General features: G+C 39.6%; 1 long non-coding RNA gene across 1 annotated transcript in view; it reads right to left on the reverse strand.

The window, feature by feature from the left end:
* Positions 1–3,302: 3,302 nt before the first annotated feature.
* The window catches only part of LOC109299755, a 29,051-nt gene continuing 22,089 nt past the window's right edge, over positions 3,303–10,264 (reverse strand). Inside the window, exons 2-3 of the long non-coding RNA XR_002097989.1 lie at positions 5,227–5,489; positions 3,303–4,309 (exon numbers count right to left, since the gene is read on the reverse strand). This is a non-coding gene — a long non-coding RNA (uncharacterized LOC109299755). The remainder of the gene's footprint in view (positions 4,310–5,226; positions 5,490–10,264) is intronic.

Genomic DNA, 10,264 nt, shown 5'->3' on the forward strand with positions numbered 1-10,264 from the left:
GGCCGGGGAGACGCTCCCTAACCCCAGTACTCAGCCTGTTGGCTTCAGCTGTAACGTGTACGTGTGTGAGAGAGAGAGAGAGAGAGAGAGAAGTGATCATTGTGTATTATCTTTCATCTTTAGTGTATGCAGAGTACATTGCTTTCAAAAGGAAAATTAGTCACTCAGGAAGCAGCAAGGAACCAATTGACACAACTCTTGCATAACCAGATATTTGTAGGTTTCAACAGCACCTTTTAGACCTTGGAGCATCTTTTGTGTTCATAAAACCTGTGAAATCTGGAGGGTTTAGAACAATAAGAGGCAATCTTTTTGGTTGGCGTGCCCCAAATTAGCCTCAGACCCTCCCAGAGTGCCATTCTTATCCCCTTCCCTTTCCTGATTGGCTTCCTGTCCTATCTGCTGCTCTTGTTTTCTACTCCCTGCCCTATGTGCCCCTGTACTGCCTGCCTTCTTTCTGGTCTGCCACCTGCCACACACACAGGCTGCCCACATCACTTGTGCCATGCATGGTGCAGGTTGGTATATCCCTGGTTTAGAAAATTCACAGCATTGACTGCTCTGCTGTTTGCATGTTTGTTTTTACCCAACAGAGCTGCTTTTATATAGCAGGATGTCAAGTACCTTGTATTGTCATGCATTGATTTCCAGACCGTCCATGATCATCCATGTAATGTGTTTGCATTATTACTGAATGTGGCTTTTGCATCTGAAATATAAAATAAACATTTTCTCTCTCAGTAAGCATCGGTTGTGAGATTTCAGGCAGCGTGCCAGTCTTGGGGAAAGAGTTTTGCTGGTTTTCTTACACTTGTGCTCAGAGCTGTGATTTTAGGTGGGGGAGGGAAGGGGGAGGGAAGAAAAAGGAAAGTTAGCTTTCCATCACATTTAATTGGCCTGTGGAAAAAGCAGAGGTTTCATTTAAGATTTATAAACAAATACGCCATTATGTTTCTCATTAGTTGGAAGAATACCTGTATAAGTGGTAGCTGTCAGATACAATAAGCACCCCCTCCCTTTTTGCTTATATAATAATCCCAGCTTTCAAAAGACTAATCACTACACGCTGATCTACAAAGCATCTTATTTCCTCATCAAATTTCCTTGCTGGGCTTAGCCATGCTTGTCAACTTCCCAGGTCCCTTTTTCAATAACTGGTTTATTCTTAGCATCTTGCCAAGAAGCATTCCTAGGAGTAAACCACGGAAGAATGAAGTTCTAATTTCTTTATCTCACTCAAGGAGAGCTTTCTGCTCATGCTCATGGGAAAGGTCACAGGTAATTTTGGCTGCTAGTTTGCTTTAGAAGAGCAGGCATGTACAGCACATTGGGGTCCTTTGTCTGAGAATTCAGATGACCACCAAAGATGACAAGAAAGAGAAAAAGAGAGAAAGAAAGAGAGAGAGGAAGAGAGAAAGGAAGGAGTGAGCAGGCAAGCTAATGTGCAGTATAAGTAAGCAGGTTATTTTAATCTTAGAGTAAGTAGCCTTTGTTCGGTTTTAGCTTGGAGTCGCATTTAAAAGATTCTTATTTTCTAAGCTTGTTTCCCTCAAAATCTATGGGGTTAAAACAAAAGATGCCTGAAGACAATGCTATTTTTAACTGCTTTCAATCAGGCCTTGTCTTAAAGAAATAAAAATGAGAGTTTAGTTCTTATAAAAAGCCCCAATTTTATAACAAGTCTTCTCCTTATCCACGTGCAACCAAACGTTTTATGTTAGGCACTAATTGCAGCATTTGCCTACAGGGTCAACATAGAGCTCAAAGATGAAAACTGATCTACTTTCTGACCTCTAGATGAGGTCTCTGTGGTGTAACTCTGCTGAGATCCTGAAAGGAGAACCAGGGCAAACCCTTGCAATCCTCAGTCTGAACTCCACACTACATAGAAATTAGGCACTAGGTAGGCATACTGACAAACAATGGTAATGAATCCATTCTAAAGACTACAGTTTCCAGTGCAACCATTAAAGCACCATTCACCAGCACCACTTTCTTTATAAATTTAAAAATAAATACACTGGGTGGAAAGTATACATCACTAGAGATTCAGAGTGAAATGAAGTATTTTTTTTACATTCTCAGGACAAACTAAATACATTCTTTGGGATAGAACCCTTCATTTGATTACTTGTGAGATCCTTGTTATCCCTCTATTGTGAAGGGATGTAAAGGTAAACAGGTTCTGGAACTGCACAGTGGCCATGTCTACATGAGACGCTGATTACACAGTTGTTACTGCACATTCATTTAGTACTTGTCTAAACAGTAGTGTCACCAAACAGCTTTTTCGTGATGCTGACTGTGCAGTAGCCCAAGACTACCATGCAGTAACGTTGCATCACGTGGCAGGAAGCATGACATGATACTATTGCATGGTAGTCTCAGGCTACTGTGCAGTCAGTGTCACAAAAAAGCCACCTGGCAATGCTACTGCATAGTAACTCCGGTCAGCGTCTCACACAGCCAGTATTCCCTATTCTTGGCTAGTCCTTTATATTCATATTTATGTCCATATCCTTTATATTCATATTTGTCCATAAAAATAATACTAAAAGTAAAGTGGACATGTGACATACAGCTTTCCACCAATATTAGCCAGTCCATTCCTGGGTAAAGTTGCCCTTCATAAAGTGAGGAGTAACCATACAATGGGTAACTGAAAACAGTGCATTGGTCACATGCCTGCTCCCATAGTTGATTTCATCTCCAGAATTTGCTCAATAAAAAAGAGATACCTAGGTACCTAGTGGCCAGACACTGTAATCCTACTATAAACAGCCAGCTTGCAAGAGCTGTGTTTGCTATGCAGTGAAATCTGGGGTATATCATGGGGTAAATCATGTTGTATGGCCACTGTCTTAGAAAGGCTAAAAACACATGTTGGATTTCTCCCAGGAGAAAGCCTTCTGTCTTGAGATTCTACAGATGTACAAGCCCATTGTCCCACTTTAGATGCCTGTGAGGTATACGAGACAAAATAAGCTAACACTTTTTCTTGGGACAATCATGGCTTATTTAAGTCACACTGCCTTTCATTCTGGGGACAAGCTTCCTGTGTAAATGACCATGCTGCTCTTTTTCATCCCAAGCTTTGACTGGGATCACCCAGAACTGCTTCACATGCAAGGTTTGCTTTTAGCCAAAGATACCAGTCTGAATGAAAGATTCCAAGTGACGCAGCGTAAACGCGTGGCTCTGCTGAAGTCAACAACAAAACTGATGTCTGTACCTTTCAGTCCCTAGATTGTTATTGGCTTGACTTTCAAGATTAAAGACCCTCCTATTCCCAGATATCTTCCTCCACAAATACTTCAAAAGGTTCTAATTCTAGGTTAAATACAGAAGCCAGGATTTGCAAATGAATGTTGAATGTGGCCAATGATTTCTTCCATCCTTACATAAAACCCTTGGCACGTAACCCTGACGTTCAGATGCTAGCAAGGTCACAGGAGAAGTACAGAGATGTTCTAAATCTTTTTTTTTTTACCACCTTTAAACTCATTCACTGACCTTTCCCCAAATCCCTACACTAGCATCACACAAGGAAGTTGTACGCTATATTAAAAGCTGAGTGGCTAGCTGCATGCACCTATAACAAAATTTGCTACTTTCCATAGGCCAAGACTCATTGAAAGCACCAGATCCCTTTCTATTGTCTCCTATGGGCCTTTGGATTAATACTTATTACTTACCTATTTTATTGAGCACAAACTAAGAATATAGTCACTATCAGTTATCTGAGTAGTAAGTAAAGGTGTTGGGCTGGTACACTTTTAATGGCTCCCTTTATAAAAACAAGACAGATGTATAAAAAAAATCACCATGTCTGCTTTTTTACTAGGATGGGCCTAATGATATAGAAAGCCAAGAGGTGGAGTAAATTTGTTCACAGAGCATGCATGCATGTGTGCCTGGTATCTCACATTTATTCTGGCTATTGATTTATTCAAAAGGTAAAAAATGGTGCATACAGGTTGCTTTCCCCAGGGTGAGATCAGGAAAAAGAACAGTGGGGAGACAGAACATCTACTGCACAGCCAAAGAGCATTCTCACTGTTCTCTCTTGTTCTTATCTCCTTCTCAGGTTACTGTATTTTCTGTCCCACTCATGCCATCGCAGGAGTGCTGAAGAGTGGTGAGATAATACTTGGCTCAAATCCAGGCAATCATTTTTGAGTAATTAGCTTAGATACTGCACACCCAACCTGTACTTTTTTCAGGTAGGTATCAAGTGGGTCGGGTTACCTGATTACCTGTCTGTATTTGGATGGCTGTGCTGCAGGGTTCAGTAAAAGCTCGTCTCCAACTGTGGACAGAGAACATAATTGAACATGTAGGTTTCTTCTGGGAAATCTGTTTTTGCTACAACTCTGTTGTTTCCCTCTGCCAGCTCTGCTATAGGTGGGACGTTTGTTATTTTTCCACTCCCTTACATGATCAACCATGACTTGAACACTTCCAGTGCAGGAGCAAAACTTGCCATACACTCATCTCAAAAGCTAACAATAATTCTGAGGCTACAAATGTTTTCTTTAGCAATTTGTTTATTTGCAAAAAAGCAAAAGAAAACCAAAAAATCCCAGGCACAGAAAGGGATAAACTGAAAAGCACAAACGATCTAATACATTTTTCAGATGGCCAATTAGGTTTTCAAAGGCACAAATGGTAATTAGGCACCTAATTCCCTTTGATATCTGTGCTTTGGAAAAATCTCCCTCTCTCTTAAAGTGAGATCCTTGAATAGCAAGCACTGTGCAAGTACAAAGCATAATTATTACTACAATATGCTATTCACAAGCAAGGGCCTTGACATGATCAAGTTTTCTTTGCACTGATATGCCCTTTCCCAGCACTTCCTGTCTCAACTTTACCACTGCCCTGCTATCACTCTTTCCCACTCACCCATCTGGCCCATTGCCACTACGAAATTAATTCCTCAGTCAACAGTACAGGCATCACCTTACTTGCTCTTCCCCACCAGTATGCCTCATCCCTGACCTGGAGAAACCACTTCTAACAGGTGGAAGGAGTGTGTAGTCACGTTGATTTTCTCCTTGGTTTTTCTGCTGAGACTGCAAACAAGGCTACTGCTAGGTGTCAATTATAAAGGTAGCTTTTGTGATGTGTATATGTATTCACCAGGAATTGGGCTGAAGTCACTCACTGTTTCACAAAGACCACAGAACAGCTGTTAGATGCATGAGACTTTCAGTCAGTACTAACCTGGATTGGATTCAGATGGGCAACCTCAAGGTGAGTGGCTTCAGTATCCCATTACCAATTCCCTTGAGCCACCTAGTCTCTTGTAGCGAATGATCCAACTTAGGAGAGATACTTTAGGGCTAGGTTTGTTTGTTTTCATATTTAGATGCTGGTCTAGAAAGGCCTGTTAGTGCCAGAGGCCCACTGATATTCAGTTGAATGTAAACAGACTTTTTCAGACGAATTCTACCCAGGCAGTAATGTTGGATTTGCAGTTTGTATTGCTGGAAATGACAGAAAATACCAGTTACTCGTTTTCATTTCACCTAACAGATTAGCATTGCAATCAGTGCCCAGAAGGATTTGAAAAGCATCAGCTACTCAGAAGCGTAGAGCAGCCATAACCCCAAATTTCAAACAACAATTTGAGACAACAATTGAAATGGAATTACATACAAAAAATCATTTCAAGGCAAAAACAATCAAATATGTTTGCAATTATAACATGATTCATATTTGGGATATGAGGTATAAGTCACTCAGCAGAAAAGTAAACTGTGCTAATGCCATACCAATCAATAGGAATGTTTAGGATTTCAGCACTACTTGATTTCTCTTGAATAAGGCTAGATTCCAAACTGGCATAAATTGGTGTAGTTCCCTTTGAAGTCAGTGCAACAATGGTGATTAACAACAGCTGAAGTTCTGGCCCAACCCTGATTCATCACTTACTTGAATTTTAACTTCACGACACCCAAATATTTAAACATTCAAAAGACAAGAATTAAATCCCAACTATCACGAGATTATTTTTAAGCTAATGAGAACTCTTTTAAAAAAATTGTTTTTTCAATTTGCCTTTTTTTTTCTTTATAGCCCTTAGGAGGCTCTTAAGCCACATTTACAATCTTTTCTCAATAAGCAAACAGTCTAGAAATTTACCTTATCCCCTGCCCAAAGTAATCTGAGATTTTCATGTAATCACTGGACTCCCTGAGTAAGGATTTAGGAGAAAAGAAAAAAACCAAGAAGCATCATGAGACTGAGGATAAAATTGAGAGAGTTAACTCTGAAGTCTCTCTCAAGGTCCAGAGATATTTGACAGCTGTCCTGACATTCATTTATAAGAAATCATAAGGCTTAAATCTAGTCTGACATGCCATCTGTGAACTCACTGGTGAGCTGCAAGTCCAGGCAGAATCAGCCTCTTTTGCATTAAGAAAATTGAAAAATTGTAATTTTCAACAAGGAACAAAGCAAACACCTAGAACCCCTATAGCCTGGCACAACATGTCAGGGCAAAATATTCCTGTCCTCCTTGGATTAGGAATTTTCCAACTTCGTCTTTTGATTGACACGATTCTGCTGTACAAGGAGATAGCCTGCTTGCTCTAATGTCAGGAAGCTGAAGCTTTCACAGGACCTGGAGCCAGAAACCAATTTGAAGGAAATGAAAGAAGAGTGTGTGTTTGCTTAATACTCATTTAATCTTTTTCCTCAGCTTCTCAGTTGTGCTGGCTGTCAGGGTAATCAGAGCAAAGTGGAGAGGAAGAGAGGAGAAGAGAAAGGAAGGGGAAGAAGGAGAAGAAAGGAGGGGATTCCAGCCTTGCTTTCTTCTGAGTTAAAAAGGGAGCTACAAGTATCTCAGGGGACTAAGAATTATAAATTGTGCCTGCTATAGAGAAGCTAGGTTTCAGCACTGTTGGAAATTTAGTCATATTTCCTCGAAAACATTTTTACTGGCCGCTTTAAAAATGTATTTTTCAGTGAGCATTTTTGGTGATGTGTTTCCTTAGTTTTGGGCAGAAAAAACAAAAAAAAATCCCCCAAATTTGGCACCCCCTAATTATTTTTTTTTACAGAAAACACATCACATCTTTGCAAATTGGTATGGTCCTAAGAGTTCATTAATCTAAGCTCCACAATGGTTGTTTAAGAAAGCTTTGCTTGTTACCTAATAGAAAGAGTGGGCTAATGTGTTTTTGTTACCTCTGAGAGAATCAGTGCATGCAAAACTAGCATGCAGAACTCCAGGAATTTACTGAACCTTCATAAAGTGGGTATGCCAGGCATGAATGGATCTACAATTTTGAAAAAGAGGCTGCAGATAGTGAGGTGCATCATCACATAGAAAACAGCATGCATGTTTCTCTATTTAAAAATAAACTAGAAATGTACTAATATGATATGGGCATAGGGCTGTATTATTCACTTTCAACTGATGGAAACAAAACTGAAGCAATAAAATTACTTCATTGGAATGAGTTAAAAATAATCTGCAGGGCAGTGAAAGAGGGACATCATTACCAGGAGCAGCTAACAGACAGCAGAACCTGAGAACAAAGCATAACTTGATTGGTGGAATATCAAGACCATTAAAAGGAAGAGAGGGTCATTAACACCTGTGGAATGAAGAGTTTAGAAGGGATCAGGTACATTATAATGAGCCATGAAGTCAAATGACTCCCTCTGCACTCCTAGGTAGCTGGCTTTAAACTTTGAATGGAACAGAAATCAAAGTGGGAAACACGTAAATCCCTTCTGGATCCACCCCTGATGTCACCACCAAGTTGTATTGGAAGCAAAACAGAAATGAGTTTGGATGGAAGTAGTCACCTGCAGAATAGTAAAAAGATAAAATCTTCTCAGTTGGTAAAGGGTGTTGCTGTACCTGAAGTGCCGTACCTAAAGCAGAAGAATGAAACTTTAAGAGAAGATTGAACAACTTAATGGGAAAAAAACTATGTTTAAACGCACTGAGATATGACAAAATATATCACTTTGTCATCTAACCAGGTAGACAAAATAGTGCAACCAGCTACATTGACAAATCATTAGAAAACAAAGCCAGGATTTGCAGCCTGAACAAATGGAGTTATCAGTGGACTATCCAAACCTGACCAGTGACATTATGAAAACAGGAATAGAACTATCATTCTTTCTTCTTCTTTATGGAGCATTAGCAGTTGGCCTAGACTATGGAAAAGAAATAGTTCTTGCCAAAGAAGATACATTGACAAACAATAGTTACTAATTCAGTCACCTAAGGCCTATTAAAATCAATGGGAATTTTTCCACAACCTTAATGGTCTCTGGATTACGTCCCTAATGACCACTCAAGAAATTGCAAAGTGTACATCTTAATCATACAGCTGCTCCATCCAATAGAATCAGAATTTGTAACAAGTTTACCCACATATAAAATGACTGCCTAAATGTACTATGTTGCCATCCTGCTACAAGAAAACAAAAAGGGATGTAAAAACAATCAGACAGTCAGTCTGACAAACCATTCATTTCAACTCCCTGTAAAGATATTTCTCAGCTGTCTAAGATGAGTATTGAAGAGGCTCTGTCATAATAAGCTAGCTGTGAAAAAAAAAATCACTTGAGAAAAACTGATTTCACATCCTGAAAAATGCAAAACAAATAGCTGGCTACCGAGAAAAAGAACAATGCATTGTTTTAATCTCTCTACTGCCTCTGAGTGATATTTTTTCACATTAAATTAAACCATAGAAAAGCATGAGTTAAGCAAAAGTGAAAACTAGAAACAAAGTAAAATAAAAATTAGTACTAGATACAAGTATCCATCAGATTGAATATAAATAGTGTGTAAAACCAAACTGAAGCTGATAAGCACAAGTTAAACAAATGGTTTTGGGAAGACAAGGTTCTTTGGGTAAATGTGATATATTTTATTAGACCAACTAAATAGTTGGAAAATGTGTTCTTTGCAAAAAGTTTGGGGCACAAATACCCTTCTTTAGGCATAGGAACAGTCTGCTGTTGTGTTTCTCCTGGATGGAATAGAAGCCAATATGCAAAATGCAGGTCTGTGAAAATGCAAATGCCTGGCAGGGAGGATCAGAGGCAATGGGAGACAATAGGTGTGAGACAGGTAGGTGGGGGTGGAGGTGGGGAGAGAAAGGGAGGAATGTTGATCTGGTGATAAAATGTAGCTGGTAAAATGTCGAGAGGTTACTTGGGGTTACAAAAAGACTACCAAAGATTTTTTACAACATCCATTCAACATAAAAAGAATAAATGGAACCAATTACTACAGAAACGACTTTCCCAGCCACAAAACAACCATCAGAGAAACAACAGCAGTGCCTGACAGCATTCCAACCTCATACTGGATGAAACTGAAAGATCCAATCAAACCTCAGATAATATCAATCTCTCCATGCACACACTTACCAAAGCTGAAAAATCTACCCTTTCTAAAGGCCCTTATTTCTGCCTGGAAAAATACCCTAATAATATACTACAATGTGGAGAACTAGAAGAATTTTTCCAATGCCTCCATCTCAAAGAATATTTCCACAACCAAAATTAATCAATTTCCAATAAGACTTTATCTTTTGACACATTGGCAACATGTAGGGGGTGCATGCGGGTGCACGTGCACCCGTTGAGATCGGCTGTGTACCCCCTGGAAGTGCCAGATGTGCAACCAGAAGCGCACTCCCAGTTTCACTGCTGGCTCGGCAATTGGCCACTAGGGGGAGCCTCCCTCCCCCATCGGTGATCTGGTGCCCACCCAGATTTGGGAGGCACCTGTCACTCATATTTTTACAACATTGAGGAAAAAATAAACCAACAAAAAATCAAAAAAAAATCAGATTGGACACCTCACGGTGGACAAAATTCAAACCTTAACCACTATGTTGACTGCTTCACATTTACCCACAGAACCTTGTCTGCCTATGTCCTTAGACTAATACAGCTACAACCAACACCCCTGACAAAAGGTTTTGTGCATTTGTTTCCCTCGGTTGTACTTTACTTGTGTTCAAGACTCCAACTCCAGCTTAATAATTGGAGTTGCAAAGCACAAAATAAAATTCATTCACATTATAGAATTACAGGATAAAAGTCTGGTCATATTGAAGTTAATGGAGCTTTTTTGCCATTGACTTCAACAGGAATTTCAACTATACAGATATATAACCTCATCTGAGTTTTTGCATATATGCCAGAGAATTTCACTAAACAATTCCTGCACCAGGTCATAGTTTCATAGTTTCTAGGGTCAGAAGGGACCTGAGCAGAT

This window comes from Gavialis gangeticus, unplaced genomic scaffold, assembly GCF_001723915.1.
Source record: "Gavialis gangeticus isolate Ggan-Ray unplaced genomic scaffold, GavGan_comp1, whole genome shotgun sequence".
NCBI lineage: Eukaryota > Metazoa > Chordata > Crocodylia > Gavialidae > Gavialis > Gavialis gangeticus.